Genomic DNA, 13,822 nt, shown 5'->3' on the forward strand with positions numbered 1-13,822 from the left:
ACGCGGCCCTAGGCGCAGCCCGGCCGCAGCCCGGGCCGGCCCTCCTGCCCGACAGCAGCTGGCCCGAAGCCACTGGGAGCCACCATTGAGTCGCCACGGCCCCTCAGCCCCGGCAAGGCCACCCTTGCCCCCACACCCCCCGCCGAGCTCAGGACCCCGCCCCTGGTGGCCGGCAGGCCCGGGGAAGCGGCCCCTGCCCTCGATCCCGCTCCCGCACCCGGCCGCGGTGACACGCCAGAGGGGCGGGGTGGGGGGGGCTTTTGTCGGAGGGAGCTGTGGAGGGACACACCGGCACACAGGTGGCGGCGCCGGGGCTGGGCGCCGGTGGGGGCGGCCAGGTGCAGGTCGAGGGGCTCGCGGGCCGAAAGGACGGCAACTGGGCCCGCGGCGGAGTCTGGGTCTGGAGGGCTCTGAGCCTCCATCCGCTCTGGTGCCTCGGGTCTACCGGCCCGACGCCTGGTAGCGCGACACCCCACCGGCCCACAGACGTAGCCTCCCCAGCTGTGCTCACAGCGAGTCCAACCGCAGCCTGCATCCCTCCACGGGACACTTGGATTACTCCCGCGATCCCCACGAGGTGCGGCACCCGGCGGCCGAATGGGCTGAGATCCTGCCCTTGCGGCGCCCTGTGGCCACCTCCGCCTCCCTCACGGTACTGGCCGAGGCCTCGGACCAGCGGGCCCCGGCTCCCAGCTCAGCGCTGCTCCTCCGCCCCTCTCACCTCCTGCCCGACGTCCAGGCTACCGAGCACCCTCCACCCCCGCCCACCTTCATGCCACTCAGCCGGAACCCGGGAGGCAATGCCAACTACCAGGTGTATGACAGTCTGGTGCTGAAGCGGCAACCGCAGGAGGGCCAAGCGCGGGCCAACTCGCTGCTACCTTCCACCTCGGCCTCCAGGCCCTCTCTGCACGGGAGCCAGACTGGGAAAATGAACTTACCAGCAGCAAGTGGGGGCAGGGGCAGGGGGCGGCAGGGCATGGAGAGAGGAATAAAGAGCGCCAGAGTCCAGGAAACATTGGTGGTCTGTGGCTTGGAAGCGCCACTCCTTCTGCCAGCCTGGGTCCCTGCGCTTGGCTTCCTGCAATAAGAAGCCAGTGTCCCCTTCTTGGCCTGAGGGTCCCTTTGGTTTAGTGGCCACAGTTCTGCCAGCAGGCCCCTCCTGGTCCTATACCATGCACTAAGTACATCTGCAGCTGCAGACTCCAAACCCCTGGTCTCTGGGCACCTCCTCTGTGTCTCAGCTGTCCCTGTCCACAGAGAGCCTCATACAAGAAGTTGCTTCCAAACTGGGAGGTTCCACATCTGGGCAGGTCCAGCTCCAGGCCCAGTGAAGGGCATGAAGAAGGCTGAGGCTCTGGACTCCAGCCAGGCCTTCAGCAGGCCTCTGAGGCCAAGGTCTTCCTAGTCTCAAGAGGGGCCAAGAGACGCAATGTGTCATTTGAACAAGTGAGTCAGCGGGCGGTGAGCGAATGAATGACCGCTCGAGGGGATGTATGCCGGCCACCGGGCCCTGTTTGACTGTCCAGGCTCAGCTTACCTGACCCTGGTTACCAGGGAATGCCACTCTGGGCCCTCCTTTTCATCCCCCTCCCTCACTGTGACCTCACCACCTGCCCCATTATGACCCAGTCTGGCTCCCAGTTAAAACTGGAGGGCAGAGGGCCCAGGCAGTCCTGGGACCAACGGCCATGGGTGAGCGAAACTACTACCGAGCCGAGCCGTTCACTGGCCCCATCCCCAGGAAATGCCAGGAGCAAGGATACTCAATTCTTCTGATCCCGGTCAGCTTCATCTTGCTCAACGTGGGGATCAACATGGTGACTATGGTCAGGGCAGGATCTGTGCAGCGCGGTTGGGGGAGCCCTGGGGTCTTGAAGGGGCTGAGGTGGGAGGGCTGCTGGGGTGTGACCGGGACAAGGGTTGGATTTCAGGGCTCACCCTGCTCCCGGCCTCCCCCCTCCCCTTCTTCCCTCAACTCTGGAGGCATCTGAAGAGATTCTTGCGGGCACTTTTCAATCGTATTTTCCACAAAGGTGAGTGGGCGCCGGCGTGGGTTCAGGGGATGTGGGCCTGTCCCCTTTCTTCTATCCCTGCCTTGATTCTCAGCCCCTCAGGAACCCAGGCCCTGACCCATCTCGCCTTTCCCCACAGACAAGCAAGCCAGCTGTGTAGGCACCCATCGCATGTGCATGCGCTGCTCCGTGGATCCCAAGAACCTGTGCTCAAGAGTTTCTTCCCACTTCTGCCATCGCCCAAGCTTCCTGCTCGGGCAGGTAAACCCACCTTGACTACTGCCTGCAGCGGGGCTCGGCGGGGGCGGAGCCGGCGGCCCCCCCGCCGCGGGCGAGTAAAGGAGAAGGCGGGCGGAGCGGGAGGCAAAAAGCCTACAGCACCCGGTATTCCCAGGCGGTCTCCCATCCAAGTACTAACCAGGCCCGACCCTGCTTAGCTTCCGAGATCAGACGAGATCGGGCGCGTTCAGGGTGGTATGGCCGTAGACGGGGGCGGGGCGCCGCGGGCGGCCTCTTGAGGCCCAGTTTCGCTGGCGCTGGCGCCTTAACGCCAGCCTGGCGGCCGGCCCGCCCCGGCAGGGCCCCCTCGCCCGCCCAGGCAGGGGCAACGGAGGTCTCGGGTATCGGGCGGCGGCGGAGGGTTTGGCGACCACCTCCCAGCCCAGGGCGGCCGTGACCCAGCAAACCCTTCGGCGCTTGGCGCCCCGCCCAAGATCCCGCACGTCGCTCACAGGGACGTGGCCCCGGAGGCTTCAGGGCCCGGGGCCCGCGGTCCCTTGGGCATCGGCCCTGCCCGCCCACGCGGCCCTAGGCGCAGCCCGGCCGCAGCCCGGGCCGGCCCTCCTGCCCGACAGCAGCTGGCCCGAAGCCACTGGGAGCCACCATTGAGTCGCCACGGCCCCTCAGCCCCGGCAAGGCCACCCTTGCCCCCACACCCCCCGCCGAGCTCAGGACCCCGCCCCTGGTGGCCGGCAGGCCCGGGGAAGCGGCCCCTGCCCTCGATCCCGCTCCCGCACCCGGCCGCGGTGACACGCCAGAGGGGCGGGGTGGGGGGGGCTTTTGTCGGAGGGAGCTGTGGAGGGACACACCGGCACACAGGTGGCGGCGCCGGGGCTGGGCGCCGGTGGGGGCGGCCAGGTGCAGGTCGAGGGGCTCGCGGGCCGAAAGGACGGTAACTGGGCCCGCGGCGGAGTCTGGGTCCGGGCCAGCCACCCCGGGAGCGTCTGGGGTGCGCCTGCCTTCCAGGGCCGCCTTCTGGCCGCCTGGCCGGCCGGGCCGGCGGGGAGCGACCCCGCCGGCGCGCGCCGTGGTGGGAGGGGCCTGAGGAGGTGGGGCCTGCAGCGGGGCCCGGCGGGGGCGGAGCCGGCGGCCCCCGCCGCGGGCGAGTAAAGGAGAAGGCGGGCGGAGCGGGAGGCAAAAAGCCTACAGCACCCGGTATTCCCAGGCGGTCTCCCATCCAAGTACTAACCAGGCCCGACCCTGCTTAGCTTCCGAGATCAGACGAGATCGGGCGCGTTCAGGGTGGTATGGCCGTAGACGGGGGCGGGGGGCCGCGGGCGGCCTCTTGAGGCCCAGTTTCGCTGGCGCTGGCGCCTTAACGCCAGCCTGGCGGCCGGCCCGCCCCGGCAGGGCCCCCTCGCCCGCCCAGGCAGGGGCAACGGAGGTCTCGGGTATCGGGCGGCGGCGGAGGGTTTGGCGACCACCTCCCAGCCCAGGGCGGCCGTGACCCAGCAAACCCTTCGGCGCTTGGCGCCCCGCCCAAGATCCCGCACGTCGCTCACAGGGACGTGGCCCCGGAGGCTTCAGGGCCCGGGGCCCGCGGTCCCTTGGGCATCGGCCCTGCCCGCCCACGCGGCCCTAGGCGCAGCCCGGCCGCAGCCCGGGCCGGCCCTCCTGCCCGACAGCAGCTGGCCCGAAGCCACTGGGAGCCACCATTGAGTCGCCACGGCCCCTCAGCCCCGGCAAGGCCACCCTTGCCCCCACACCCCCCGCCGAGCTCAGGACCCCGCCCCTGGTGGCCGGCAGGCCCGGGGAAGCGGCCCCTGCCCTCGATCCCGCTCCCGCACCCGGCCGCGGTGACACGCCAGAGGGGCGGGGTGGGGGGGGCTTTTGTCGGAGGGAGCTGTGGAGGGACACACCGGCACACAGGTGGCGGCGCCGGGGCTGGGCGCCGGTGGGGGCGGCCAGGTGCAGGTCGAGGGGCTCGCGGGCCGAAAGGACGGCAACTGGGCCCGCGGCGGAGTCTGGGTCCGGGCCAGCCACCCCGGGAGCGTCTGGGGTGCGCCTGCCTTCCAGGGCCGCCTTCTGGCCGCCTGGCCGGCCGGGCCGGCGGGGAGCGACCCCGCCGGCGCGCGCCGTGGTGGGAGGGGCCTGAGGAGGTGGGGCCTGCAGCGGGGCCCGGCGGGGGCGGAGCCGGCGGCCCCCGCCGCGGGCGAGTAAAGGAGAAGGCGGGCGGAGCGGGAGGCAAAAAGCCTACAGCACCCGGTATTCCCAGGCGGTCTCCCATCCAAGTACTAACCAGGCCCGACCCTGCTTAGCTTCCGAGATCAGACGAGATCGGGCGCGTTCAGGGTGGTATGGCCGTAGACGGGGGCGGGGGGCCGCGGGCGGCCTCTTGAGGCCCAGTTTCGCTGGCGCTGGCGCCTTAACGCCAGCCTGGCGGCCGGCCCGCCCCGGCAGGGCCCCCTCGCCCGCCCAGGCAGGGGCAACGGAGGTCTCGGGTATCGGGCGGCGGCGGAGGGTTTGGCGACCACCTCCCAGCCCAGGGCGGCCGTGACCCAGCAAACCCTTCGGCGCTTGGCGCCCCGCCCAAGATCCCGCACGTCGCTCACAGGGACGTGGCCCCGGAGGCTTCAGGGCCCGGGGCCCGCGGTCCCTTGGGCATCGGCCCTGCCCGCCCACGCGGCCCTAGGCGCAGCCCGGCCGCAGCCCGGGCCGGCCCTCCTGCCCGACAGCAGCTGGCCCGAAGCCACTGGGAGCCACCATTGAGTCGCCACGGCCCCTCAGCCCCGGCAAGGCCACCCTTGCCCCCACACCCCCCGCCGAGCTCAGGACCCCGCCCCTGGTGGCCGGCAGGCCCGGGGAAGCGGCCCCTGCCCTCGATCCCGCTCCCGCACCCGGCCGCGGTGACACGCCAGAGGGGCGGGGTGGGGGGGGCTTTTGTCGGAGGGAGCTGTGGAGGGACACACCGGCACACAGGTGGCGGCGCCGGGGCTGGGCGCCGGTGGGGGCGGCCAGGTGCAGGTCGAGGGGCTCGCGGGCCGAAAGGACGGCAACTGGGCCCGCGGCGGAGTCTGGGTCTGGAGGGCTCTGAGCCTCCATCCGCTCTGGTGCCTCGGGTCTACCGGCCCGACGCCTGGTAGCGCGACACCCCACCGGCCCACAGACGTAGCCTCCCCAGCTGTGCTCACAGCGAGTCCAACCGCAGCCTGCATCCCTCCACGGGACACTTGGATTACTCCCGCGATCCCCACGAGGTGCGGCACCCGGCGGCCGAATGGGCTGAGATCCTGCCCTTGCGGCGCCCTGTGGCCACCTCCGCCTCCCTCACGGTACTGGCCGAGGCCTCGGACCAGCGGGCCCCGGCTCCCAGCTCAGCGCTGCTCCTCCGCCCCTCTCACCTCCTGCCCGACGTCCAGGCTACCGAGCACCCTCCACCCCCGCCCACCTTCATGCCACTCAGCCGGAACCCGGGAGGCAATGCCAACTACCAGGTGTATGACAGTCTGGTGCTGAAGCGGCAACCGCAGGAGGGCCAAGCGCGGGCCAACTCGCTGCTACCTTCCACCTCGGCCTCCAGGCCCTCTCTGCACGGGAGCCAGACTGGGAAAATGAACTTACCAGCAGCAAGTGGGGGCAGGGGCAGGGGGCGGCAGGGCATGGAGAGAGGAATAAAGAGCGCCAGAGTCCAGGAAACATTGGTGGTCTGTGGCTTGGAAGCGCCACTCCTTCTGCCAGCCTGGGTCCCTGCGCTTGGCTTCCTGCAATAAGAAGCCAGTGTCCCCTTCTTGGCCTGAGGGTCCCTTTGGTTTAGTGGCCACAGTTCTGCCAGCAGGCCCCTCCTGGTCCTATACCATGCACTAAGTACATCTGCAGCTGCAGACTCCAAACCCCTGGTCTCTGGGCACCTCCTCTGTGTCTCAGCTGTCCCTGTCCACAGAGAGCCTCATACAAGAAGTTGCTTCCAAACTGGGAGGTTCCACATCTGGGCAGGTCCAGCTCCAGGCCCAGTGAAGGGCATGAAGAAGGCTGAGGCTCTGGACTCCAGCCAGGCCTTCAGCAGGCCTCTGAGGCCAAGGTCTTCCTAGTCTCAAGAGGGGCCAAGAGACGCAATGTGTCATTTGAACAAGTGAGTCAGCGGGCGGTGAGCGAATGAATGACCGCTCGAGGGGATGTATGCCGGCCACCGGGCCCTGTTTGACTGTCCAGGCTCAGCTTACCTGACCCTGGTTACCAGGGAATGCCACTCTGGGCCCTCCTTTTCATCCCCCTCCCTCACTGTGACCTCACCACCTGCCCCATTATGACCCAGTCTGGCTCCCAGTTAAAACTGGAGGGCAGAGGGCCCAGGCAGTCCTGGGACCAACGGCCATGGGTGAGCGAAACTACTACCGAGCCGAGCCGTTCACTGGCCCCATCCCCAGGAAATGCCAGGAGCAAGGATACTCAATTCTTCTGATCCCGGTCAGCTTCATCTTGCTCAACGTGGGGATCAACATGGTGACTATGGTCAGGGCAGGATCTGTGCAGCGCGGTTGGGGGAGCCCTGGGGTCTTGAAGGGGCTGAGGTGGGAGGGCTGCTGGGGTGTGACCGGGACAAGGGTTGGATTTCAGGGCTCACCCTGCTCCCGGCCTCCCCCCTCCCCTTCTTCCCTCAACTCTGGAGGCATCTGAAGAGATTCTTGCGGGCACTTTTCAATCGTATTTTCCACAAAGGTGAGTGGGCGCCGGCGTGGGTTCAGGGGATGTGGGCCTGTCCCCTTTCTTCTATCCCTGCCTTGATTCTCAGCCCCTCAGGAACCCAGGCCCTGACCCATCTCGCCTTTCCCCACAGACAAGCAAGCCAGCTGTGTAGGCACCCATCGCATGTGCATGCGCTGCTCCGTGGATCCCAAGAACCTGTGCTCAAGAGTTTCTTCCCACTTCTGCCATCGCCCAAGCTTCCTGCTCGGGCAGGTAAACCCACCTTGACTACTGCCTGCAGCGGGGCTCGGCGGGGGCGGAGCCGGCGGCCCCCCCGCCGCGGGCGAGTAAAGGAGAAGGCGGGCGGAGCGGGAGGCAAAAAGCCTACAGCACCCGGTATTCCCAGGCGGTCTCCCATCCAAGTACTAACCAGGCCCGACCCTGCTTAGCTTCCGAGATCAGACGAGATCGGGCGCGTTCAGGGTGGTATGGCCGTAGACGGGGGCGGGGCGCCGCGGGCGGCCTCTTGAGGCCCAGTTTCGCTGGCGCTGGCGCCTTAACGCCAGCCTGGCGGCCGGCCCGCCCCGGCAGGGCCCCCTCGCCCGCCCAGGCAGGGGCAACGGAGGTCTCGGGTATCGGGCGGCGGCGGAGGGTTTGGCGACCACCTCCCAGCCCAGGGCGGCCGTGACCCAGCAAACCCTTCGGCGCTTGGCGCCCCGCCCAAGATCCCGCACGTCGCTCACAGGGACGTGGCCCCGGAGGCTTCAGGGCCCGGGGCCCGCGGTCCCTTGGGCATCGGCCCTGCCCGCCCACGCGGCCCTAGGCGCAGCCCGGCCGCAGCCCGGGCCGGCCCTCCTGCCCGACAGCAGCTGGCCCGAAGCCACTGGGAGCCACCATTGAGTCGCCACGGCCCCTCAGCCCCGGCAAGGCCACCCTTGCCCCCACACCCCCCGCCGAGCTCAGGACCCCGCCCCTGGTGGCCGGCAGGCCCGGGGAAGCGGCCCCTGCCCTCGATCCCGCTCCCGCACCCGGCCGCGGTGACACGCCAGAGGGGCGGGGTGGGGGGGGCTTTTGTCGGAGGGAGCTGTGGAGGGACACACCGGCACACAGGTGGCGGCGCCGGGGCTGGGCGCCGGTGGGGGCGGCCAGGTGCAGGTCGAGGGGCTCGCGGGCCGAAAGGACGGCAACTGGGCCCGCGGCGGAGTCTGGGTCCGGGCCAGCCACCCCGGGAGCGTCTGGGGTGCGCCTGCCTTCCAGGGCCGCCTTCTGGCCGCCTGGCCGGCCGGGCCGGCGGGGAGCGACCCCGCCGGCGCGCGCCGTGGTGGGAGGGGCCTGAGGAGGTGGGGCCTGCAGCGGGGCCCGGCGGGGGCGGAGCCGGCGGCCCCCGCCGCGGGCGAGTAAAGGAGAAGGCGGGCGGAGCGGGAGGCAAAAAGCCTACAGCACCCGGTATTCCCAGGCGGTCTCCCATCCAAGTACTAACCAGGCCCGACCCTGCTTAGCTTCCGAGATCAGACGAGATCGGGCGCGTTCAGGGTGGTATGGCCGTAGACGGGGGCGGGGGGCCGCGGGCGGCCTCTTGAGGCCCAGTTTCGCTGGCGCTGGCGCCTTAACGCCAGCCTGGCGGCCGGCCCGCCCCGGCAGGGCCCCCTCGCCCGCCCAGGCAGGGGCAACGGAGGTCTCGGGTATCGGGCGGCGGCGGAGGGTTTGGCGACCACCTCCCAGCCCAGGGCGGCCGTGACCCAGCAAACCCTTCGGCGCTTGGCGCCCCGCCCAAGATCCCGCACGTCGCTCACAGGGACGTGGCCCCGGAGGCTTCAGGGCCCGGGGCCCGCGGTCCCTTGGGCATCGGCCCTGCCCGCCCACGCGGCCCTAGGCGCAGCCCGGCCGCAGCCCGGGCCGGCCCTCCTGCCCGACAGCAGCTGGCCCGAAGCCACTGGGAGCCACCATTGAGTCGCCACGGCCCCTCAGCCCCGGCAAGGCCACCCTTGCCCCCACACCCCCCGCCGAGCTCAGGACCCCGCCCCTGGTGGCCGGCAGGCCCGGGGAAGCGGCCCCTGCCCTCGATCCCGCTCCCGCACCCGGCCGCGGTGACACGCCAGAGGGGCGGGGTGGGGGGGGCTTTTGTCGGAGGGAGCTGTGGAGGGACACACCGGCACACAGGTGGCGGCGCCGGGGCTGGGCGCCGGTGGGGGCGGCCAGGTGCAGGTCGAGGGGCTCGCGGGCCGAAAGGACGGCAACTGGGCCCGCGGCGGAGTCTGGGTCTGGAGGGCTCTGAGCCTCCATCCGCTCTGGTGCCTCGGGTCTACCGGCCCGACGCCTGGTAGCGCGACACCCCACCGGCCCACAGACGTAGCCTCCCCAGCTGTGCTCACAGCGAGTCCAACCGCAGCCTGCATCCCTCCACGGGACACTTGGATTACTCCCGCGATCCCCACGAGGTGCGGCACCCGGCGGCCGAATGGGCTGAGATCCTGCCCTTGCGGCGCCCTGTGGCCACCTCCGCCTCCCTCACGGTACTGGCCGAGGCCTCGGACCAGCGGGCCCCGGCTCCCAGCTCAGCGCTGCTCCTCCGCCCCTCTCACCTCCTGCCCGACGTCCAGGCTACCGAGCACCCTCCACCCCCGCCCACCTTCATGCCACTCAGCCGGAACCCGGGAGGCAATGCCAACTACCAGGTGTATGACAGTCTGGTGCTGAAGCGGCAACCGCAGGAGGGCCAAGCGCGGGCCAACTCGCTGCTACCTTCCACCTCGGCCTCCAGGCCCTCTCTGCACGGGAGCCAGACTGGGAAAATGAACTTACCAGCAGCAAGTGGGGGCAGGGGCAGGGGGCGGCAGGGCATGGAGAGAGGAATAAAGAGCGCCAGAGTCCAGGAAACATTGGTGGTCTGTGGCTTGGAAGCGCCACTCCTTCTGCCAGCCTGGGTCCCTGCGCTTGGCTTCCTGCAATAAGAAGCCAGTGTCCCCTTCTTGGCCTGAGGGTCCCTTTGGTTTAGTGGCCACAGTTCTGCCAGCAGGCCCCTCCTGGTCCTATACCATGCACTAAGTACATCTGCAGCTGCAGACTCCAAACCCCTGGTCTCTGGGCACCTCCTCTGTGTCTCAGCTGTCCCTGTCCACAGAGAGCCTCATACAAGAAGTTGCTTCCAAACTGGGAGGTTCCACATCTGGGCAGGTCCAGCTCCAGGCCCAGTGAAGGGCATGAAGAAGGCTGAGGCTCTGGACTCCAGCCAGGCCTTCAGCAGGCCTCTGAGGCCAAGGTCTTCCTAGTCTCAAGAGGGGCCAAGAGACGCAATGTGTCATTTGAACAAGTGAGTCAGCGGGCGGTGAGCGAATGAATGACCGCTCGAGGGGATGTATGCCGGCCACCGGGCCCTGTTTGACTGTCCAGGCTCAGCTTACCTGACCCTGGTTACCAGGGAATGCCACTCTGGGCCCTCCTTTTCATCCCCCTCCCTCACTGTGACCTCACCACCTGCCCCATTATGACCCAGTCTGGCTCCCAGTTAAAACTGGAGGGCAGAGGGCCCAGGCAGTCCTGGGACCAACGGCCATGGGTGAGCGAAACTACTACCGAGCCGAGCCGTTCACTGGCCCCATCCCCAGGAAATGCCAGGAGCAAGGATACTCAATTCTTCTGATCCCGGTCAGCTTCATCTTGCTCAACGTGGGGATCAACATGGTGACTATGGTCAGGGCAGGATCTGTGCAGCGCGGTTGGGGGAGCCCTGGGGTCTTGAAGGGGCTGAGGTGGGAGGGCTGCTGGGGTGTGACCGGGACAAGGGTTGGATTTCAGGGCTCACCCTGCTCCCGGCCTCCCCCCTCCCCTTCTTCCCTCAACTCTGGAGGCATCTGAAGAGATTCTTGCGGGCACTTTTCAATCGTATTTTCCACAAAGGTGAGTGGGCGCCGGCGTGGGTTCAGGGGATGTGGGCCTGTCCCCTTTCTTCTATCCCTGCCTTGATTCTCAGCCCCTCAGGAACCCAGGCCCTGACCCATCTCGCCTTTCCCCACAGACAAGCAAGCCAGCTGTGTAGGCACCCATCGCATGTGCATGCGCTGCTCCGTGGATCCCAAGAACCTGTGCTCAAGAGTTTCTTCCCACTTCTGCCATCGCCCAAGCTTCCTGCTCGGGCAGGTAAACCCACCTTGACTACTGCCTGCAGCGGGGCTCGGCGGGGGCGGAGCCGGCGGCCCCCCCGCCGCGGGCGAGTAAAGGAGAAGGCGGGCGGAGCGGGAGGCAAAAAGCCTACAGCACCCGGTATTCCCAGGCGGTCTCCCATCCAAGTACTAACCAGGCCCGACCCTGCTTAGCTTCCGAGATCAGACGAGATCGGGCGCGTTCAGGGTGGTATGGCCGTAGACGGGGGCGGGGCGCCGCGGGCGGCCTCTTGAGGCCCAGTTTCGCTGGCGCTGGCGCCTTAACGCCAGCCTGGCGGCCGGCCCGCCCCGGCAGGGCCCCCTCGCCCGCCCAGGCAGGGGCAACGGAGGTCTCGGGTATCGGGCGGCGGCGGAGGGTTTGGCGACCACCTCCCAGCCCAGGGCGGCCGTGACCCAGCAAACCCTTCGGCGCTTGGCGCCCCGCCCAAGATCCCGCACGTCGCTCACAGGGACGTGGCCCCGGAGGCTTCAGGGCCCGGGGCCCGCGGTCCCTTGGGCATCGGCCCTGCCCGCCCACGCGGCCCTAGGCGCAGCCCGGCCGCAGCCCGGGCCGGCCCTCCTGCCCGACAGCAGCTGGCCCGAAGCCACTGGGAGCCACCATTGAGTCGCCACGGCCCCTCAGCCCCGGCAAGGCCACCCTTGCCCCCACACCCCCCGCCGAGCTCAGGACCCCGCCCCTGGTGGCCGGCAGGCCCGGGGAAGCGGCCCCTGCCCTCGATCCCGCTCCCGCACCCGGCCGCGGTGACACGCCAGAGGGGCGGGGTGGGGGGGGCTTTTGTCGGAGGGAGCTGTGGAGGGACACACCGGCACACAGGTGGCGGCGCCGGGGCTGGGCGCCGGTGGGGGCGGCCAGGTGCAGGTCGAGGGGCTCGCGGGCCGAAAGGACGGCAACTGGGCCCGCGGCGGAGTCTGGGTCCGGGCCAGCCACCCCGGGAGCGTCTGGGGTGCGCCTGCCTTCCAGGGCCGCCTTCTGGCCGCCTGGCCGGCCGGGCCGGCGGGGAGCGACCCCGCCGGCGCGCGCCGTGGTGGGAGGGGCCTGAGGAGGTGGGGCCTGCAGCGGGGCCCGGCGGGGGCGGAGCCGGCGGCCCCCGCCGCGGGCGAGTAAAGGAGAAGGCGGGCGGAGCGGGAGGCAAAAAGCCTACAGCACCCGGTATTCCCAGGCGGTCTCCCATCCAAGTACTAACCAGGCCCGACCCTGCTTAGCTTCCGAGATCAGACGAGATCGGGCGCGTTCAGGGTGGTATGGCCGTAGACGGGGGCGGGGGGCCGCGGGCGGCCTCTTGAGGCCCAGTTTCGCTGGCGCTGGCGCCTTAACGCCAGCCTGGCGGCCGGCCCGCCCCGGCAGGGCCCCCTCGCCCGCCCAGGCAGGGGCAACGGAGGTCTCGGGTATCGGGCGGCGGCGGAGGGTTTGGCGACCACCTCCCAGCCCAGGGCGGCCGTGACCCAGCAAACCCTTCGGCGCTTGGCGCCCCGCCCAAGATCCCGCACGTCGCTCACAGGGACGTGGCCCCGGAGGCTTCAGGGCCCGGGGCCCGCGGTCCCTTGGGCATCGGCCCTGCCCGCCCACGCGGCCCTAGGCGCAGCCCGGCCGCAGCCCGGGCCGGCCCTCCTGCCCGACAGCAGCTGGCCCGAAGCCACTGGGAGCCACCATTGAGTCGCCACGGCCCCTCAGCCCCGGCAAGGCCACCCTTGCCCCCACACCCCCCGCCGAGCTCAGGACCCCGCCCCTGGTGGCCGGCAGGCCCGGGGAAGCGGCCCCTGCCCTCGATCCCGCTCCCGCACCCGGCCGCGGTGACACGCCAGAGGGGCGGGGTGGGGGGGGCTTTTGTCGGAGGGAGCTGTGGAGGGACACACCGGCACACAGGTGGCGGCGCCGGGGCTGGGCGCCGGTGGGGGCGGCCAGGTGCAGGTCGAGGGGCTCGCGGGCCGAAAGGACGGCAACTGGGCCCGCGGCGGAGTCTGGGTCTGGAGGGCTCTGAGCCTCCATCCGCTCTGGTGCCTCGGGTCTACCGGCCCGACGCCTGGTAGCGCGACACCCCACCGGCCCACAGACGTAGCCTCCCCAGCTGTGCTCACAGCGAGTCCAACCGCAGCCTGCATCCCTCCACGGGACACTTGGATTACTCCCGCGATCCCCACGAGGTGCGGCACCCGGCGGCCGAATGGGCTGAGATCCTGCCCTTGCGGCGCCCTGTGGCCACCTCCGCCTCCCTCACGGTACTGGCCGAGGCCTCGGACCAGCGGGCCCCGGCTCCCAGCTCAGCGCTGCTCCTCCGCCCCTCTCACCTCCTGCCCGACGTCCAGGCTACCGAGCACCCTCCACCCCCGCCCACCTTCATGCCACTCAGCCGGAACCCGGGAGGCAATGCCAACTACCAGGTGTATGACAGTCTGGTGCTGAAGCGGCAACCGCAGGAGGGCCAAGCGCGGGCCAACTCGCTGCTACCTTCCACCTCGGCCTCCAGGCCCTCTCTGCACGGGAGCCAGACTGGGAAAATGAACTTACCAGCAGCAAGTGGGGGCAGGGGCAGGGGGCGGCAGGGCATGGAGAGAGGAATAAAGAGCGCCAGAGTCCAGGAAACATTGGTGGTCTGTGGCTTGGAAGCGCCACTCCTTCTGCCAGCCTGGGTCCCTGCGCTTGGCTTCCTGCAATAAGAAGCCAGTGTCCCCTTCTTGGCCTGAGGGTCCCTTTGGTTTAGTGGCCACAGTTCTGCCAGCAGGCCCCTCCTGGTCCTATACCATGCA

At 69.8% G+C, this 13,822-nt stretch overlaps 7 non-coding genes across 7 annotated transcripts; all 7 read right to left on the reverse strand.

The window, feature by feature from the left end:
* Positions 1 to 2,384: 2,384 nt before the first annotated feature.
* Positions 2,385 to 2,503, reverse strand: LOC132595759 (5S ribosomal RNA). Its single transcript, XR_009561868.1, has one exon. It is a non-coding gene; the product is annotated as a 5S ribosomal RNA (ribosomal RNA).
* Positions 2,504 to 3,434: 931 nt separating this feature from the next.
* LOC132595870 (5S ribosomal RNA) lies at positions 3,435 to 3,553 on the reverse strand. Its single transcript, XR_009561979.1, has one exon. It is a non-coding gene; the product is annotated as a 5S ribosomal RNA (ribosomal RNA).
* A 931-nt stretch (positions 3,554 to 4,484) lies between these two features.
* On the reverse strand, positions 4,485 to 4,603 carry LOC132595892 (5S ribosomal RNA). Its single transcript, XR_009562001.1, has one exon. It is a non-coding gene; the product is annotated as a 5S ribosomal RNA (ribosomal RNA).
* Positions 4,604 to 7,298: 2,695 nt separating this feature from the next.
* On the reverse strand, positions 7,299 to 7,417 carry LOC132595903 (5S ribosomal RNA). The gene has a single exon (XR_009562012.1). It is a non-coding gene; the product is annotated as a 5S ribosomal RNA (ribosomal RNA).
* Positions 7,418 to 8,348: 931 nt separating this feature from the next.
* On the reverse strand, positions 8,349 to 8,467 carry LOC132595914 (5S ribosomal RNA). The gene has a single exon (XR_009562023.1). It is a non-coding gene; the product is annotated as a 5S ribosomal RNA (ribosomal RNA).
* Positions 8,468 to 11,162: 2,695 nt separating this feature from the next.
* Positions 11,163 to 11,281, reverse strand: LOC132595765 (5S ribosomal RNA). Its single transcript, XR_009561874.1, has one exon. It is a non-coding gene; the product is annotated as a 5S ribosomal RNA (ribosomal RNA).
* Positions 11,282 to 12,212: 931 nt separating this feature from the next.
* Positions 12,213 to 12,331, reverse strand: LOC132595776 (5S ribosomal RNA). Its single transcript, XR_009561885.1, has one exon. It is a non-coding gene; the product is annotated as a 5S ribosomal RNA (ribosomal RNA).
* Positions 12,332 to 13,822: the final 1,491 nt, after the last annotated feature.

Source organism: Globicephala melas, unplaced genomic scaffold (assembly GCF_963455315.2).
Source record: "Globicephala melas unplaced genomic scaffold, mGloMel1.2 SCAFFOLD_362, whole genome shotgun sequence".
Taxonomy (NCBI): Eukaryota; Metazoa; Chordata; class Mammalia; order Artiodactyla; family Delphinidae; genus Globicephala; species Globicephala melas.